Source organism: Gallus gallus, chromosome 1, assembly GCF_016699485.2.
Source record: "Gallus gallus isolate bGalGal1 chromosome 1, bGalGal1.mat.broiler.GRCg7b, whole genome shotgun sequence".
Taxonomy (NCBI): domain Eukaryota; kingdom Metazoa; phylum Chordata; class Aves; order Galliformes; family Phasianidae; genus Gallus; species Gallus gallus.
In genome coordinates, this window is record NC_052532.1 from 103,498 (window position 1) to 122,230 (window position 18,733).

Below are 18,733 nucleotides of genomic sequence, written 5' to 3' on the forward strand. Positions count from 1 at the left end.
CGCGGTCGGGTCGAGAGCTCGTGGGCGAAAAGCGAGGATGGGTCCAGTGAGGGGCATCTGGTGGTTGGGGTCTGCTGCAGCCCGCCTGCTCTGGGGAGGCTGTGGACGAGGCCTTCTTGCTGCAGCTGCAGGAGGGGTCGCGCTCGCGGGCTCTTGTCCTGATGGGGGATTTCGTCCACCCGGACGTCTGCTGGGAGAGCGGCGCGGCGGGTGGCAGACGGTACCGGAGAGTCCTGGAGTCTGCGGAGGACAACTCGATCATCGAATCAGAGAATCAGAGAATCACTAAGGCTGGAAAAGACCCACAGGATCATCCAGTCCAGCCATTCGTTCGCCCTTCACCAATGGTTCCCGCTCAGCCATGTCCCTCAACACAGCGTCCAAACGCTCGTTGGACACCTCCAGGCTCGGTGACTCCACCCCCTCTCTGGGCGGCCCATTCCAGCGCCAGACCACCCTTTCAGACAAGCAGTATTTCCTAACGTCCAGCCTGAACCTTCCCTGGCGCAGCTTGAGGCCATTCCCTCTCGTCCTAGCACTAGTCACGCGAGAGAAGAGGCCGACCCCCAGCTCACCCTTCAGGTAGTTAGAGAGAGCGATGAGGTCTCCCCTGAGCCTCCTCTTCTCCAGACTGGACAATCCCAGCTCCCTCAGCCGCTCCTCCTAAGGCCCGCGCTCCAGACCCCTCACCAGCTGTGTTGCCCTCCCCTGGACACGCTCCCGGGCCTCCATGTCTTTCTTACAGCGAGGGGCCCAAAACTGGGCACAGCGCTCGAGGTGCGGCCTCACCAGTGCTGAGTACAGGGGGACAATCACTTCCCTGCTCCTGCTGGCCGCGCTGTTTCTGATACGAGCCAGGATGCCGTTGGCCTTCTTGGCCACCTGGGCACACTGCTGGCTCACGTCCAGCCTAGCGTCAATCGACACCCCCGGGTCCATTTCCTCTCCACAGTCTTCCGGCCACTCTGCCCCAAGCCTGTAGCGTCGCCTGGGGTTACTGTGGCCAAAGTGCAGGAGCCGGCATTTGCTCTTGTTGAATCCCATCCCGTTGGCTTCGGCCCAGCTACCCAGCCTATCCAGATCCCTCTGCGGGGCCTCGCTAGCCTCAGGCAGATGGACACTTCCAGCCAGCTGGGTGTCACCTGCAAACTTACTGAGGGTGCACTCAGTGCCCTCATCCAGCTCATCGAGAAAGGTATTAAACGGGACAGGCCCCAGCACCGACCCCTGGGGAACACCACTCGTGACCGGTCGCCAGCTGGATTGAACTCCATTCACCACCACCCTCCTGGGCCCGGCCCTCCAGCCGCTTCCTTACCCAGCCGAGAGCGTACCTGTCCAAGCCACGGACTGCCGGCTTCTGCACGAGAATACTGTGGGAGACAGCGTCAAAGGCTTTGCTGAAGTCTGGGTAGACTACATCAACAGCCCTTCCCTCACCCACCAGACGGGTCACTCGATCGTAGAAGGATTGGTCAGGTTGGTCAAGCAGGACCTGCCCTTCGTGAACCCGTGCTGGCTAGGCCTGATCCCCCGGCTGTCCCGCACGTGCCGCGTGATCTCCCTCAAGACCATCTGCTCCATAATCTTCCCCGGCACCCAGGTCAGGCTAACAGGCCTGCAGTTCCCCGGATCCTCCCTGCAGCCCTTCTGGTAGATGGGAGTCACACCGGCAAGCCTCCAGTCTTCCGGGACCTCACCCGTCAACAAGGAGCGCTGATAGACGACGGAAAGCGGCTCGGCTATCGCCTCCGCCAGTTCCCTCAGCACTCTCGGGTGAATCTCATCCGGCCCCATGGACTTGGGGCGGTCCAGTTGGAGCAGCAGGTCTCTGACCGTGTCCTCCTGAGTCGTGGAGGGTTTAGTCAGCTCCCCAGCCAAGGCTGCCAGGTCAGGGAGTGGAGAAGCCTGAGGTTAACTGGTCTGACTTTTAAAGACACATGTAAAGAAGGCGTTCAGAACGTCTGCCTTTTCCTTGTCCTCGGTGGTGACATTCCCAGCCTCATCCAGTAAAGAATGGAGATTCTCCCAGGCCCTCCTCTTACTGCTGATATGCTTGTAAAGGGGTTTCTTGTTCCCTTTGACCCCAGCAGCCAGGCTGAGTTCAAATGGTCCAGGTAACAGACGGGCCGACCCGAGGCGAAGCCTCTCTGGGCCTGGTGCTCGCCAAGGAAGAGGAGAGCGTTAGAGAGGTTAAGATTGGAGGCGGCCTGGGCTGCAGTGACCGTGCCTCGGAGGAGTTTGCGATCCGGAGGGATGCAGGCCTGGCAAAAAGCAGAGCCAGGACCCTGAACTTCAGGAGGGCGAAATTCTGTCTGCTCGAGGAACTGCTGGGTGGGATCCCCGGGGAAACTGTCCTTAAGGGCATAGGAGCAGCACAGAGCTGGCAGCTCTTTAAGGGCAGAGGAGGGCCACGGAGATGGGCAGAGGGCTGGAGCACCTCCCCTACAAAGGCAGGCCGAGGGAGCTGGGCTTGCACAGCCTGGAGAAGAGAAGGCTGCGGGGTGACCTCATTGCAGCCTTCCAGGACCGAAGGGGAGCCTACAAGCAGGAGGGGAGGCAACTCTTTCCGAGGGTGGGTAGCAGCAGGAGGACAAGAGGAAACGGTTTGAAGTCGAAGGAGGGAAGACTGAAGTTGGATATCGGGGAAGTTCTTTACTGTGAGAGTGGAGAGGTGCTGGAACAGGTGCCCAGGGAGGCTGTGGGTGCCCCGTCCACCCCTGGAGGTGGTCAAGGCCAGGTTGGATGGGGCCCCGGGCAGCCTGGGCTGGTATGAAATGTGGAGGCTGGCGGCCTCTGCCTGCGGTGGGGGGGTTGGAGCTTCACGATCCTTGAGGTCCCTTCCAACCCGGGCCACTCTGTGTGACCCTTCTGCGAGCACAAGAGCTCTCCGTCCCCCAGCAGAAGAAGCTGAGCAGAGGAGGCGGGCGGGCGGCATGGCTGAGCAAGGACCTGCAGCTGAAGCTGAGGGAACAGAGGGAAACGTACCGGGAGCGGAAGCAGGGTTGTGTAGCCTGGGAGGAACACAGGGCTGTTGTCCGCGTGCGTAGAGATAGGATCGGGAAAGCCAGGGCACAGACGGAGCTGAACGTGGCGCGGGATGTGAAAGGCAACCAGAAGGGGTTCTACGTACAGGGACGTAGGCGGGAGGAGACGGGCCGAGGGAGAGCGTTCCCCCTCTGATGGAAGGCAGCGGGGAGCTGGCTTCCTCAGACGTGGGAAAAGCTGAGGTGCTCAGTGAGTGCTTTGCCTCAGTCTTCACCGACGGTCGGGCTTGCCGTGCGCGCCGGGACCCTGAGCCTGCAGGTGGGAGTGAGAGGAGTCGATTCCTCTCACCCAGAGGGACCTGGACAGGCTGGAGACGGGGGCCCGTGTGAGCGCAATGAGGTTCGTGAAGGCCGAGCGCAGGGTGCCGCGTTTGGGTCGGGGCGATCCCAGGCACTGACGCCGACCGGGGGAAGATGTCCTCGAGAGCAGCCCTGCGGAGAAGGAGCTGGGGGGTCCTGGTGGACGAGAAGCTGGACGCGAGGCGGCAGCGTGCGCCTGCGCTCGGGGCTGCGTTCGAACAGGAGCGGCCGGCAGGGAGACGGAGGGAGGCGCCATCAGCGGCTGCGGCCGCCGCCAACGCCCCCTCCCCCGCGGTCCGAGCGGCGCGCACAGCGCAGGGCCGCGCTCCGCTGACGGCGCTCAGCGCAACCGAACGCAGCGCCGCGCCGCGCCGCGCCGCGCCGCGAAGCCGACTGCGCCCCCCCGCGGGACACAGCGCCACCCTCCTCCCGCGCGCCCAACCCCACCGCCCCGCCTTCCTTCTCTCCTTTCACCACGCCACATTCCTCCCGGGGGAGGTGCACCGTGCCCGGAGGTACTGCCATACCGGGACGATGCGCGGAGCGGAGGGAGCAAGCTCCGGGTCCAACTCCCGCGCCCAAAAATCCGTTTAATATAAAGTCCTCTCATCGAGGACGTATCAGATATTAAACTGATAAGAACAGATACTACACTTGATCTTAGCCAAAAGGCCGAGAAGCGATAAACCCGCGCTCTTCCCGGACAGCGCCCACCCCCACGCGCGCCCCCGACAGCTCACGGACGCGCACCCCGCGCCCAAACCCACCCCGGCCCCGCCGCCACGGCGCCGCCCCCCGCCCCGCACCGCCCCGCTCCCGCTCCCGCTCCCGCTCCCGCTCCCGCTCCCGCTCCCGCTCCGCCCCCGTGCCGGCCCCAACGGGCCCCGGTGCAGCGTGCCGGAGCGCTCCCGGCCGCCCCCGCGGCTCTGATTTGCATGGCCCCGCCCCTCACCCGCCGCCTCCCTCCCACGGCGCGGCAGCTCCGCTCCGGCAGCAGCGACAGAACGGCCCGCAGTCGGGAGCCGTTCTGTCAGCGCGGGGCGATGAGCTGAAGGGGTTGCGGCCGGCAGAGCAATGGCGCTCGATGCATCCAGCTGCACCCGGCGGCCCTGGGAGGGTGGCAGCACTGGTGGCATCGTGGCGCGGTTGCGTTGGAAGGGGCCAAAACCATCACCGGCCTCCAAATCCTCTTCCAGCTTTCCGCTCTGGAAATGGACAGGCCGGCAAAAGGAGCTCTCGGCCGATCAAAAGGGACTTCAGGGCTCCGGGAAAACCGCTGGAGGGATCAGAGCACACAGGAGGTTTCTCCTCCGTCCTCTCGGGTGGTGGTTGGCACCCGCACGGAAGGAGGGGGGAGGACGTGCCGAAGGAACGGCGGGATGAATCCCGCGGCTGGAATGCCCTGACGGAGGACTACGGGCCTTGCAGAAGGGACAGACGGGGCAGGGGGGCGGCAGAGTTGCCCTCTGTGTTAGGGAGTGGATGGATCGCGAAGAGCTGTGTCTGAGGAACAGCCGCGGTCGGGTCGAGAGCTCGTGGGCGAAAAGCGAGGATGGGTCCAGTGAGGGGCATCTGGTGGTTGGGGTCTGCTGCAGCCCGCCTGCTCTGGGGAGGCTGTGGACGAGGCCTTCTTGCTGCAGCTGCAGGAGGGGTCGCGCTCGCGGGCTCTTGTCCTGATGGGGGATTTCGTCCACCCGGACGTCTGCTGGGAGAGCGGCGCGGCGGGTGGCAGACGGTACCGGAGAGTCCTGGAGTCTGCGGAGGACAACTCGATCATCGAATCAGAGAATCAGAGAATCACTAAGGCTGGAAAAGACCCACAGGATCATCCAGTCCAGCCATTCGTTCGCCCTTCACCAATGGTTCCCGCTCAGCCATGTCCCTCAACACAGCGTCCAAACGCTCGTTGGACACCTCCAGGCTCGGTGACTCCACCCCCTCTCTGGGCGGCCCATTCCAGCGCCAGACCACCCTTTCAGACAAGCAGTATTTCCTAACGTCCAGCCTGAACCTTCCCTGGCGCAGCTTGAGGCCATTCCCTCTCGTCCTAGCACTAGTCACGCGAGAGAAGAGGCCGACCCCCAGCTCACCCTTCAGGTAGTTAGAGAGAGCGATGAGGTCTCCCCTGAGCCTCCTCTTCTCCAGACTGGACAATCCCAGCTCCCTCAGCCGCTCCTCCTAAGGCCCGCGCTCCAGACCCCTCACCAGCTGTGTTGCCCTCCCCTGGACACGCTCCCGGGCCTCCATGTCTTTCTTACAGCGAGGGGCCCAAAACTGGGCACAGCGCTCGAGGTGCGGCCTCACCAGTGCTGAGTACAGGGGGACAATCACTTCCCTGCTCCTGCTGGCCGCGCTGTTTCTGATACGAGCCAGGATGCCGTTGGCCTTCTTGGCCACCTGGGCACACTGCTGGCTCACGTCCAGCCTAGCGTCAATCGACACCCCCGGGTCCATTTCCTCTCCACAGTCTTCCGGCCACTCTGCCCCAAGCCTGTAGCGTCGCCTGGGGTTACTGTGGCCAAAGTGCAGGAGCCGGCATTTGCTCTTGTTGAATCCCATCCCGTTGGCTTCGGCCCAGCTACCCAGCCTATCCAGATCCCTCTGCGGGGCCTCGCTAGCCTCAGGCAGATGGACACTTCCAGCCAGCTGGGTGTCACCTGCAAACTTACTGAGGGTGCACTCAGTGCCCTCATCCAGCTCATCGAGAAAGGTATTAAACGGGACAGGCCCCAGCACCGACCCCTGGGGAACACCACTCGTGACCGGTCGCCAGCTGGATTGAACTCCATTCACCACCACCCTCCGGGCCCGGCCCTCCAGCCGCTTCCTTACCCAGCCGAGAGCGTACCTGTCCAAGCCACGGACTGCCGGCTTCTGCACGAGAATACTGTGGGAGACAGCGTCAAAGGCTTTGCTGAAGTCTGGGTAGACTACATCAACAGCCCTTCCCTCACCCACCAGACGGGTCACTCGATCGTAGAAGGATTGGTCAGGTTGGTCAAGCAGGACCTGCCCTTCGTGAACCCGTGCTGGCTAGGCCTGATCCCCCGGCTGTCCCGCACGTGCCGCGTGATCTCCCTCAAGACCATCTGCTCCATAATCTTCCCCGGCACCCAGGTCAGGCTAACAGGCCTGCAGTTCCCCGGATCCTCCCTGCAGCCCTTCTGGTAGATGGGAGTCACACCGGCAAGCCTCCAGTCTTCCGGGACCTCACCCGTCAACAAGGAGCGCTGATAGACGACGGAAAGCGGCTCGGCTATCGCCTCCGCCAGTTCCCTCAGCACTCTCGGGTGAATCTCATCCGGCCCCATGGACTTGGGGCGGTCCAGTTGGAGCAGCAGGTCTCTGACCGTGTCCTCCTGAGTCGTGGAGGGTTTAGTCAGCTCCCCAGCCAAGGCTGCCAGGTCAGGGAGTGGAGAAGCCTGAGGTTAACTGGTCTGACTTTTAAAGACACATGTAAAGAAGGCGTTCAGAACGTCTGCCTTTTCCTTGTCCTCGGTGGTGACATTCCCAGCCTCATCCAGTAAAGAATGGAGATTCTCCCAGGCCCTCCTCTTACTGCTGATATGCTTGTAAAGGGGTTTCTTGTTCCCTTTGACCCCAGCAGCCAGGCTGAGTTCAAATGGTCCAGGTAACAGACGGGCCGACCCGAGGCGAAGCCTCTCTGGGCCTGGTGCTCGCCAAGGAAGAGGAGAGCGTTAGAGAGGTTAAGATTGGAGGCGGCCTGGGCTGCAGTGACCGTGCCTCGGAGGAGTTTGCGATCCGGAGGGATGCAGGCCTGGCAAAAAGCAGAGCCAGGACCCTGAACTTCAGGAGGGCGAAATTCTGTCTGCTCGAGGAACTGCTGGGTGGGATCCCCGGGGAAACTGTCCTTAAGGGCATAGGAGCAGCACAGAGCTGGCAGCTCTTTAAGGGCAGAGGAGGGCCACGGAGATGGGCAGAGGGCTGGAGCACCTCCCCTACAAAGGCAGGCCGAGGGAGCTGGGCTTGCACAGCCTGGAGAAGAGAAGGCTGCGGGGTGACCTCATTGCAGCCTTCCAGGACCGAAGGGGAGCCTACAAGCAGGAGGGGAGGCAACTCTTTCCGAGGGTGGGTAGCAGCAGGAGGACAAGAGGAAACGGTTTGAAGTCGAAGGAGGGAAGACTGAAGTTGGATATCGGGGAAGTTCTTTACTGTGAGAGTGGAGAGGTGCTGGAACAGGTGCCCAGGGAGGCTGTGGGTGCCCCGTCCACCCCTGGAGGTGGTCAAGGCCAGGTTGGATGGGGCCCCGGGCAGCCTGGGCTGGTATGAAATGTGGAGGCTGGCGGCCTCTGCCTGCGGTGGGGGGGTTGGAGCTTCACGATCCTTGAGGTCCCTTCCAACCCGGGCCACTCTGTGTGACCCTTCTGCGAGCACAAGAGCTCTCCGTCCCCCAGCAGAAGAAGCTGAGCAGAGGAGGCGGGCGGGCGGCATGGCTGAGCAAGGACCTGCAGCTGAAGCTGAGGGAACAGAGGGAAACGTACCGGGAGCGGAAGCAGGGTTGTGTAGCCTGGGAGGAACACAGGGCTGTTGTCCGCGTGCGTAGAGATAGGATCGGGAAAGCCAGGGCACAGACGGAGCTGAACGTGGCGCGGGATGTGAAAGGCAACCAGAAGGGGTTCTACGTACAGGGACGTAGGCGGGAGGAGACGGGCCGAGGGAGAGCGTTCCCCCTCTGATGGAAGGCAGCGGGGAGCTGGCTTCCTCAGACGTGGGAAAAGCTGAGGTGCTCAGTGAGTGCTTTGCCTCAGTCTTCACCGACGGTCGGGCTTGCCGTGCGCGCCGGGACCCTGAGCCTGCAGGTGGGAGTGAGAGGAGTCGATTCCTCTCACCCAGAGGGACCTGGACAGGCTGGAGACGGGGGCCCGTGTGAGCGCAATGAGGTTCGTGAAGGCCGAGCGCAGGGTGCCGCGTTTGGGTCGGGGCGATCCCAGGCACTGACGCCGACCGGGGGAAGATGTCCTCGAGAGCAGCCCTGCGGAGAAGGAGCTGGGGGGTCCTGGTGGACGAGAAGCTGGACGCGAGGCGGCAGCGTGCGCCTGCGCTCGGGGCTGCGTTCGAACAGGAGCGGCCGGCAGGGAGACGGAGGGAGGCGCCATCAGCGGCTGCGGCCGCCGCCAACGCCCCCTCCCCCGCGGTCCGAGCGGCGCGCACAGCGCAGGGCCGCGCTCCGCTGACGGCGCTCAGCGCAACCGAACGCAGCGCCGCGCCGCGCCGCGCCGCGCCGCGAAGCCGACTGCGCCCCCCCGCGGGACACAGCGCCACCCTCCTCCCGCGCGCCCAACCCCACCGCCCCGCCTTCCTTCTCTCCTTTCACCACGCCACATTCCTCCCGGGGGAGGTGCACCGTGCCCGGAGGTACTGCCATACCGGGACGATGCGCGGAGCGGAGGGAGCAAGCTCCGGGTCCAACTCCCGCGCCCAAAAATCCGTTTAATATAAAGTCCTCTCATCGAGGACGTATCAGATATTAAACTGATAAGAACAGATACTACACTTGATCTTAGCCAAAAGGCCGAGAAGCGATAAACCCGCGCTCTTCCCGGACAGCGCCCACCCCCACGCGCGCCCCCGACAGCTCACGGACGCGCACCCCGCGCCCAAACCCACCCCGGCCCCGCCGCCACGGCGCCGCCCCCCGCCCCGCACCGCCCCGCTCCCGCTCCCGCTCCCGCTCCCGCTCCGCCCCCGTGCCGGCCCCAACGGGCCCCGGTGCAGCGTGCCGGAGCGCTCCCGGCCGCCCCCGCGGCTCTGATTTGCATGGCCCCGCCCCTCACCCGCCGCCTCCCTCCCACGGCGCGGCAGCTCCGCTCCGGCAGCAGCGACAGAACGGCCCGCAGTCGGGAGCCGTTCTGTCAGCGCGGGGCGATGAGCTGAAGGGGTTGCGGCCGGCAGAGCAATGGCGCTCGATGCATCCAGCTGCACCCGGCGGCCCTGGGAGGGTGGCAGCACTGGTGGCATCGTGGCGCGGTTGCGTTGGAAGGGGCCAAAACCATCACCGGCCTCCAAATCCTCTTCCAGCTTTCCGCTCTGGAAATGGACAGGCCGGCAAAAGGAGCTCTCGGCCGATCAAAAGGGACTTCAGGGCTCCGGGAAAACCGCTGGAGGGATCAGAGCACACAGGAGGTTTCTCCTCCGTCCTCTCGGGTGGTGGTTGGCACCCGCACGGAAGGAGGGGGGAGGACGTGCCGAAGGAACGGCGGGATGAATCCCGCGGCTGGAATGCCCTGACGGAGGACTACGGGCCTTGCAGAAGGGACAGACGGGGCAGGGGGGCGGCAGAGTTGCCCTCTGTGTTAGGGAGTGGATGGATCGCGAAGAGCTGTGTCTGAGGAACAGCCGCGGTCGGGTCGAGAGCTCGTGGGCGAAAAGCGAGGATGGGTCCAGTGAGGGGCATCTGGTGGTTGGGGTCTGCTGCAGCCCGCCTGCTCTGGGGAGGCTGTGGACGAGGCCTTCTTGCTGCAGCTGCAGGAGGGGTCGCGCTCGCGGGCTCTTGTCCTGATGGGGGATTTCGTCCACCCGGACGTCTGCTGGGAGAGCGGCGCGGCGGGTGGCAGACGGTACCGGAGAGTCCTGGAGTCTGCGGAGGACAACTCGATCATCGAATCAGAGAATCAGAGAATCACTAAGGCTGGAAAAGACCCACAGGATCATCCAGTCCAGCCATTCGTTCGCCCTTCACCAATGGTTCCCGCTCAGCCATGTCCCTCAACACAGCGTCCAAACGCTCGTTGGACACCTCCAGGCTCGGTGACTCCACCCCCTCTCTGGGCGGCCCATTCCAGCGCCAGACCACCCTTTCAGACAAGCAGTATTTCCTAACGTCCAGCCTGAACCTTCCCTGGCGCAGCTTGAGGCCATTCCCTCTCGTCCTAGCACTAGTCACGCGAGAGAAGAGGCCGACCCCCAGCTCACCCTTCAGGTAGTTAGAGAGAGCGATGAGGTCTCCCCTGAGCCTCCTCTTCTCCAGACTGGACAATCCCAGCTCCCTCAGCCGCTCCTCCTAAGGCCCGCGCTCCAGACCCCTCACCAGCTGTGTTGCCCTCCCCTGGACACGCTCCCGGGCCTCCATGTCTTTCTTACAGCGAGGGGCCCAAAACTGGGCACAGCGCTCGAGGTGCGGCCTCACCAGTGCTGAGTACAGGGGGACAATCACTTCCCTGCTCCTGCTGGCCGCGCTGTTTCTGATACGAGCCAGGATGCCGTTGGCCTTCTTGGCCACCTGGGCACACTGCTGGCTCACGTCCAGCCTAGCGTCAATCGACACCCCCGGGTCCATTTCCTCTCCACAGTCTTCCGGCCACTCTGCCCCAAGCCTGTAGCGTCGCCTGGGGTTACTGTGGCCAAAGTGCAGGAGCCGGCATTTGCTCTTGTTGAATCCCATCCCGTTGGCTTCGGCCCAGCTACCCAGCCTATCCAGATCCCTCTGCGGGGCCTCGCTAGCCTCAGGCAGATGGACACTTCCAGCCAGCTGGGTGTCACCTGCAAACTTACTGAGGGTGCACTCAGTGCCCTCATCCAGCTCATCGAGAAAGGTATTAAACGGGACAGGCCCCAGCACCGACCCCTGGGGAACACCACTCGTGACCGGTCGCCAGCTGGATTGAACTCCATTCACCACCACCCTCCGGGCCCGGCCCTCCAGCCGCTTCCTTACCCAGCCGAGAGCGTACCTGTCCAAGCCACGGACTGCCGGCTTCTGCACGAGAATACTGTGGGAGACAGCGTCAAAGGCTTTGCTGAAGTCTGGGTAGACTACATCAACAGCCCTTCCCTCACCCACCAGACGGGTCACTCGATCGTAGAAGGATTGGTCAGGTTGGTCAAGCAGGACCTGCCCTTCGTGAACCCGTGCTGGCTAGGCCTGATCCCCCGGCTGTCCCGCACGTGCCGCGTGATCTCCCTCAAGACCATCTGCTCCATAATCTTCCCCGGCACCCAGGTCAGGCTAACAGGCCTGCAGTTCCCCGGATCCTCCCTGCAGCCCTTCTGGTAGATGGGAGTCACACCGGCAAGCCTCCAGTCTTCCGGGACCTCACCCGTCAACAAGGAGCGCTGATAGACGACGGAAAGCGGCTCGGCTATCGCCTCCGCCAGTTCCCTCAGCACTCTCGGGTGAATCTCATCCGGCCCCATGGACTTGGGGCGGTCCAGTTGGAGCAGCAGGTCTCTGACCGTGTCCTCCTGAGTCGTGGAGGGTTTAGTCAGCTCCCCAGCCAAGGCTGCCAGGTCAGGGAGTGGAGAAGCCTGAGGTTAACTGGTCTGACTTTTAAAGACACATGTAAAGAAGGCGTTCAGAACGTCTGCCTTTTCCTTGTCCTCGGTGGTGACATTCCCAGCCTCATCCAGTAAAGAATGGAGATTCTCCCAGGCCCTCCTCTTACTGCTGATATGCTTGTAAAGGGGTTTCTTGTTCCCTTTGACCCCAGCAGCCAGGCTGAGTTCAAATGGTCCAGGTAACAGACGGGCCGACCCGAGGCGAAGCCTCTCTGGGCCTGGTGCTCGCCAAGGAAGAGGAGAGCGTTAGAGAGGTTAAGATTGGAGGCGGCCTGGGCTGCAGTGACCGTGCCTCGGAGGAGTTTGCGATCCGGAGGGATGCAGGCCTGGCAAAAAGCAGAGCCAGGACCCTGAACTTCAGGAGGGCGAAATTCTGTCTGCTCGAGGAACTGCTGGGTGGGATCCCCGGGGAAACTGTCCTTAAGGGCATAGGAGCAGCACAGAGCTGGCAGCTCTTTAAGGGCAGAGGAGGGCCACGGAGATGGGCAGAGGGCTGGAGCACCTCCCCTACAAAGGCAGGCCGAGGGAGCTGGGCTTGCACAGCCTGGAGAAGAGAAGGCTGCGGGGTGACCTCATTGCAGCCTTCCAGGACCGAAGGGGAGCCTACAAGCAGGAGGGGAGGCAACTCTTTCCGAGGGTGGGTAGCAGCAGGAGGACAAGAGGAAACGGTTTGAAGTCGAAGGAGGGAAGACTGAAGTTGGATATCGGGGAAGTTCTTTACTGTGAGAGTGGAGAGGTGCTGGAACAGGTGCCCAGGGAGGCTGTGGGTGCCCCGTCCACCCCTGGAGGTGGTCAAGGCCAGGTTGGATGGGGCCCCGGGCAGCCTGGGCTGGTATGAAATGTGGAGGCTGGCGGCCTCTGCCTGCGGTGGGGGGGTTGGAGCTTCACGATCCTTGAGGTCCCTTCCAACCCGGGCCACTCTGTGTGACCCTTCTGCGAGCACAAGAGCTCTCCGTCCCCCAGCAGAAGAAGCTGAGCAGAGGAGGCGGGCGGGCGGCATGGCTGAGCAAGGACCTGCAGCTGAAGCTGAGGGAACAGAGGGAAACGTACCGGGAGCGGAAGCAGGGTTGTGTAGCCTGGGAGGAACACAGGGCTGTTGTCCGCGTGCGTAGAGATAGGATCGGGAAAGCCAGGGCACAGACGGAGCTGAACGTGGCGCGGGATGTGAAAGGCAACCAGAAGGGGTTCTACGTACAGGGACGTAGGCGGGAGGAGACGGGCCGAGGGAGAGCGTTCCCCCTCTGATGGAAGGCAGCGGGGAGCTGGCTTCCTCAGACGTGGGAAAAGCTGAGGTGCTCAGTGAGTGCTTTGCCTCAGTCTTCACCGACGGTCGGGCTTGCCGTGCGCGCCGGGACCCTGAGCCTGCAGGTGGGAGTGAGAGGAGTCGATTCCTCTCACCCAGAGGGACCTGGACAGGCTGGAGACGGGGGCCCGTGTGAGCGCAATGAGGTTCGTGAAGGCCGAGCGCAGGGTGCCGCGTTTGGGTCGGGGCGATCCCAGGCACTGACGCCGACCGGGGGAAGATGTCCTCGAGAGCAGCCCTGCGGAGAAGGAGCTGGGGGGTCCTGGTGGACGAGAAGCTGGACGCGAGGCGGCAGCGTGCGCCTGCGCTCGGGGCTGCGTTCGAACAGGAGCGGCCGGCAGGGAGACGGAGGGAGGCGCCATCAGCGGCTGCGGCCGCCGCCAACGCCCCCTCCCCCGCGGTCCGAGCGGCGCGCACAGCGCAGGGCCGCGCTCCGCTGACGGCGCTCAGCGCAACCGAACGCAGCGCCGCGCCGCGCCGCGCCGCGCCGCGAAGCCGACTGCGCCCCCCCGCGGGACACAGCGCCACCCTCCTCCCGCGCGCCCAACCCCACCGCCCCGCCTTCCTTCTCTCCTTTCACCACGCCACATTCCTCCCGGGGGAGGTGCACCGTGCCCGGAGGTACTGCCATACCGGGACGATGCGCGGAGCGGAGGGAGCAAGCTCCGGGTCCAACTCCCGCGCCCAAAAATCCGTTTAATATAAAGTCCTCTCATCGAGGACGTATCAGATATTAAACTGATAAGAACAGATACTACACTTGATCTTAGCCAAAAGGCCGAGAAGCGATAAACCCGCGCTCTTCCCGGACAGCGCCCACCCCCACGCGCGCCCCCGACAGCTCACGGACGCGCACCCCGCGCCCAAACCCACCCCGGCCCCGCCGCCACGGCGCCGCCCCCCGCCCCGCACCGCCCCGCTCCCGCTCCCGCTCCCGCTCCCGCTCCGCCCCCGTGCCGGCCCCAACGGGCCCCGGTGCAGCGTGCCGGAGCGCTCCCGGCCGCCCCCGCGGCTCCGATTTGCATGGCCCCGCCCCTCACCCGCCGCCTCCCTCCCACGGCGCGGCAGCTCCGCTCCGGCAGCAGCGACAGAACGGCCCGCAGTCGGGAGCCGTTCTGTCAGCGCGGGGCGATGAGCTGAAGGGGTTGCGGCCGGCAGAGCAATGGCGCTCGATGCATCCAGCTGCACCCGGCGGCCCTGGGAGGGTGGCAGCACTGGTGGCATCGTGGCGCGGTTGCGTTGGAAGGGGCCAAAACCATCACCGGCCTCCAAATCCTCTTCCAGCTTTCCGCTCTGGAAATGGACAGGCCGGCAAAAGGAGCTCTCGGCCGATCAAAAGGGACTTCAGGGCTCCGGGAAAACCGCTGGAGGGATCAGAGCACACAGGAGGTTTCTCCTCCGTCCTCTCGGGTGGTGGTTGGCACCCGCACGGAAGGAGGGGGGAGGACGTGCCGAAGGAACGGCGGGATGAATCCCGCGGCTGGAATGCCCTGACGGAGGACTACGGGCCTTGCAGAAGGGACAGACGGGGCAGGGGGGCGGCAGAGTTGCCCTCTGTGTTAGGGAGTGGATGGATCGCGAAGAGCTGTGTCTGAGGAACAGCCGCGGTCGGGTCGAGAGCTCGTGGGCGAAAAGCGAGGATGGGTCCAGTGAGGGGCATCTGGTGGTTGGGGTCTGCTGCAGCCCGCCTGCTCTGGGGAGGCTGTGGACGAGGCCTTCTTGCTGCAGCTGCAGGAGGGGTCGCGCTCGCGGGCTCTTGTCCTGATGGGGGATTTCGTCCACCCGGACGTCTGCTGGGAGAGCGGCGCGGCGGGTGGCAGACGGTACCGGAGAGTCCTGGAGTCTGCGGAGGACAACTCGATCATCGAATCAGAGAATCAGAGAATCACTAAGGCTGGAAAAGACCCACAGGATCATCCAGTCCAGCCATTCGTTCGCCCTTCACCAATGGTTCCCGCTCAGCCATGTCCCTCAACACAGCGTCCAAACGCTCGTTGGACACCTCCAGGCTCGGTGACTCCACCCCCTCTCTGGGCGGCCCATTCCAGCGCCAGACCACCCTTTCAGACAAGCAGTATTTCCTAACGTCCAGCCTGAACCTTCCCTGGCGCAGCTTGAGGCCATTCCCTCTCGTCCTAGCACTAGTCACGCGAGAGAAGAGGCCGACCCCCAGCTCACCCTTCAGGTAGTTAGAGAGAGCGATGAGGTCTCCCCTGAGCCTCCTCTTCTCCAGACTGGACAATCCCAGCTCCCTCAGCCGCTCCTCCTAAGGCCCGCGCTCCAGACCCCTCACCAGCTGTGTTGCCCTCCCCTGGACACGCTCCCGGGCCTCCATGTCTTTCTTACAGCGAGGGGCCCAAAACTGGGCACAGCGCTCGAGGTGCGGCCTCACCAGTGCTGAGTACAGGGGGACAATCACTTCCCTGCTCCTGCTGGCCGCGCTGTTTCTGATACGAGCCAGGATGCCGTTGGCCTTCTTGGCCACCTGGGCACACTGCTGGCTCACGTCCAGCCTAGCGTCAATCGACACCCCCGGGTCCATTTCCTCTCCACAGTCTTCCGGCCACTCTGCCCCAAGCCTGTAGCGTCGCCTGGGGTTACTGTGGCCAAAGTGCAGGAGCCGGCATTTGCTCTTGTTGAATCCCATCCCGTTGGCTTCGGCCCAGCTACCCAGCCTATCCAGATCCCTCTGCGGGGCCTCGCTAGCCTCAGGCAGATGGACACTTCCAGCCAGCTGGGTGTCACCTGCAAACTTACTGAGGGTGCACTCAGTGCCCTCATCCAGCTCATCGAGAAAGGTATTAAACGGGACAGGCCCCAGCACCGACCCCTGGGGAACACCACTCGTGACCGGTCGCCAGCTGGATTGAACTCCATTCACCACCACCCTCCGGGCCCGGCCCTCCAGCCGCTTCCTTACCCAGCCGAGAGCGTACCTGTCCAAGCCACGGACTGCCGGCTTCTGCACGAGAATACTGTGGGAGACAGCGTCAAAGGCTTTGCTGAAGTCTGGGTAGACTACATCAACAGCCCTTCCCTCACCCACCAGACGGGTCACTCGATCGTAGAAGGATTGGTCAGGTTGGTCAAGCAGGACCTGCCCTTCGTGAACCCGTGCTGGCTAGGCCTGATCCCCCGGCTGTCCCGCACGTGCCGCGTGATCTCCCTCAAGACCATCTGCTCCATAATCTTCCCCGGCACCCAGGTCAGGCTAACAGGCCTGCAGTTCCCCGGATCCTCCCTGCAGCCCTTCTGGTAGATGGGAGTCACACCGGCAAGCCTCCAGTCTTCCGGGACCTCACCCGTCAACAAGGAGCGCTGATAGACGACGGAAAGCGGCTCGGCTATCGCCTCCGCCAGTTCCCTCAGCACTCTCGGGTGAATCTCATCCGGCCCCATGGACTTGGGGCGGTCCAGTTGGAGCAGCAGGTCTCTGACCGTGTCCTCCTGAGTCGTGGAGGGTTTAGTCAGCTCCCCAGCCAAGGCTGCCAGGTCAGGGAGTGGAGAAGCCTGAGGTTAACTGGTCTGACTTTTAAAGACACATGTAAAGAAGGCGTTCAGAACGTCTGCCTTTTCCTTGTCCTCGGTGGTGACATTCCCAGCCTCATCCAGTAAAGAATGGAGATTCTCCCAGGCCCTCCTCTTACTGCTGATATGCTTGTAAAGGGGTTTCTTGTTCCCTTTGACCCCAGCAGCCAGGCTGAGTTCAAATGGTCCAGGTAACAGACGGGCCGACCCGAGGCGAAGCCTCTCTGGGCCTGGTGCTCGCCAAGGAAGAGGAGAGCGTTAGAGAGGTTAAGATTGGAGGCGGCCTGGGCTGCAGTGACCGTGCCTCGGAGGAGTTTGCGATCCGGAGGGATGCAGGCCTGGCAAAAAGCAGAGCCAGGACCCTGAACTTCAGGAGGGCGAAATTCTGTCTGCTCGAGGAACTGCTGGGTGGGATCCCCGGGGAAACTGTCCTTAAGGGCATAGGAGCAGCACAGAGCTGGCAGCTCTTTAAGGGCAGAGGAGGGCCACGGAGATGGGCAGAGGGCTGGAGCACCTCCCCTACAAAGGCAGGCCGAGGGAGCTGGGCTTGCACAGCCTGGAGAAGAGAAGGCTGCGGGGTGACCTCATTGCAGCCTTCCAGGACCGAAGGGGAGCCTACAAGCAGGAGGGGAGGCAACTCTTTCCGAGGGTGGGTAGCAGCAGGAGGACAAGAGGAAACGGTTTGAAGTCGAAGGAGGGAAGACTGAAGTTGGATATCGGGGAAGTTCTTTACTGTGAGAGTGGAGAGGTGCTGGAACAGGTGCCCAGGGAGGCTGTGGGTGCCCCGTCCACCCCTGGAGGTGGTCAAGGCCAGGTTGGATGGGGCCCCGGGCAGCCTGGGCTGGTATGAAATGTGGAGGCTGGCGGCCTCTGCCTGCGGTGGGGGGGTTGGAGCTTCACGATCCTTGAGGTCCCTTCCAACCCGGGCCACTCTGTGTGACCCTTCTGCGAGCACAAGAGCTCTCCGTCCCCCAGCAGAAGAAGCTGAGCAGAGGAGGCGGGCGGGCGGCATGGCTGAGCAAGGACCTGCAGCTGAAGCTGAGGGAACAGAGGGAAACGTACCGGGAGCGGAAGCAGGGTTGTGTAGCCTGGGAGGAACACAGGGCTGTTGTCCGCGTGCGTAGAGATAGGATCGGGAAAGCCAGGGCACAGACGGAGCTGAACGTGGCGCGGGATGTGAAAGGCAACCAGAAGGGGTTCTACGTACAGGGACGTAGGCGGGAGGAGACGGGCCGAGGGAGAGCGTTCCCCCTCTGATGGAAGGCAGCGGGGAGCTGGCTTCCTCAGACGTGGGAAAAGCTGAGGTGCTCAGTGAGTGCTTTGCCTCAGTCTTCACCGACGGTCGGGCTTGCCGTGCGCGCCGGGACCCTGAGCCTGCAGGTGGGAGTGAGAGGAGTCGATTCCTCTCACCCAGAGGGACCTGGACAGGCTGGAGACGGGGGCCCGTGTGAGCGCAATGAGGTTCGTGAAGGCCGAGCGCAGGGTGCCGCGTTTGGGTCGGGGCGATCCCAGGCACTGACGCCGACCGGGGGAAGATGTCCTCGAGAGCAGCCCTGCGGAGAAGGAGCTGGGGGGTCCTGGTGGACGAGAAGCTGGACGCGAGGCGGCAGCGTGCGCCTGCGCTCGGGGCTGCGTTCGAACAGGAGCGGCCGGCAGGGAGACGGAGGGAGGCGCCATCAGCGGCTGCGGCCGCCGCCAACGCCCCCTCCCCCGCGGTCCGAGCGGCGCGCACAGCGCAGGGCCGCGCTCCGCTGACGGCGCTCAGCGCAACCGAACGCAGCGCCGCGCCGCGCCGCGCCGCGCCGCGAAGCCGACTGCGCCCCCCCGCGGGACACAGCGCCACCCTCCTCCCGCGCGCCCAACCCCACCGCCCCGCCTTCCTTCTCTCCTTTCACCACGCCACATTCCTCCCGGGGGAGGTGCACCGTGCCCGGAGGTACTGCCATACCGGGACGATGCGCGGAGCGGAGGGAGCAAGCTCCGGGTCCAACTCCCGCGCCCAAAAATCCGTTTAATATAAAGTCCTCTCATCGAGGACGTATCAGATATTAAACTGATAAGAACAGATACTACACTTGATCTTAGCCAAAAGGCCGAGAAGCGATAAACCCGCGCTCTTCCCGGACAGCGCCCACCCCCACGCGCGCCCCCGACAGCTCACGGACGCGCACCCCGCGCCCAAACCCACCCCGGCCCCGCCGCCACGGCGCCGCCCCCCGCCCCGCACCGCCCCGCTCCCGCTCCCGCTCCCGCTCCGCCC

The 18,733-nt window shown here is 63.8% G+C and overlaps 4 non-coding genes across 4 annotated transcripts; all 4 read right to left on the minus strand.

Moving 5' to 3' along the window:
- Nucleotides 1-3,840: 3,840 nt before the first annotated feature.
- Nucleotides 3,841-4,031, minus strand: LOC121110880. The gene has a single exon (XR_005850421.1). It is a non-coding gene; the product is annotated as a U2 spliceosomal RNA (small nuclear RNA).
- Nucleotides 4,032-8,701: 4,670 nt separating this feature from the next.
- On the minus strand, nt 8,702-8,892 carry LOC121109522. Its single transcript, XR_005850422.1, has one exon. It is a non-coding gene; the product is annotated as a U2 spliceosomal RNA (small nuclear RNA).
- Nucleotides 8,893-13,544: 4,652 nt separating this feature from the next.
- On the minus strand, nt 13,545-13,735 carry LOC121109525. Its single transcript, XR_005850423.1, has one exon. It is a non-coding gene; the product is annotated as a U2 spliceosomal RNA (small nuclear RNA).
- A 4,652-nt stretch (nt 13,736-18,387) lies between these two features.
- LOC121109523 lies at nt 18,388-18,578 on the minus strand. The gene has a single exon (XR_005850424.1). It is a non-coding gene; the product is annotated as a U2 spliceosomal RNA (small nuclear RNA).
- Between the last annotated feature and the right edge of the window lie 155 nt (nt 18,579-18,733).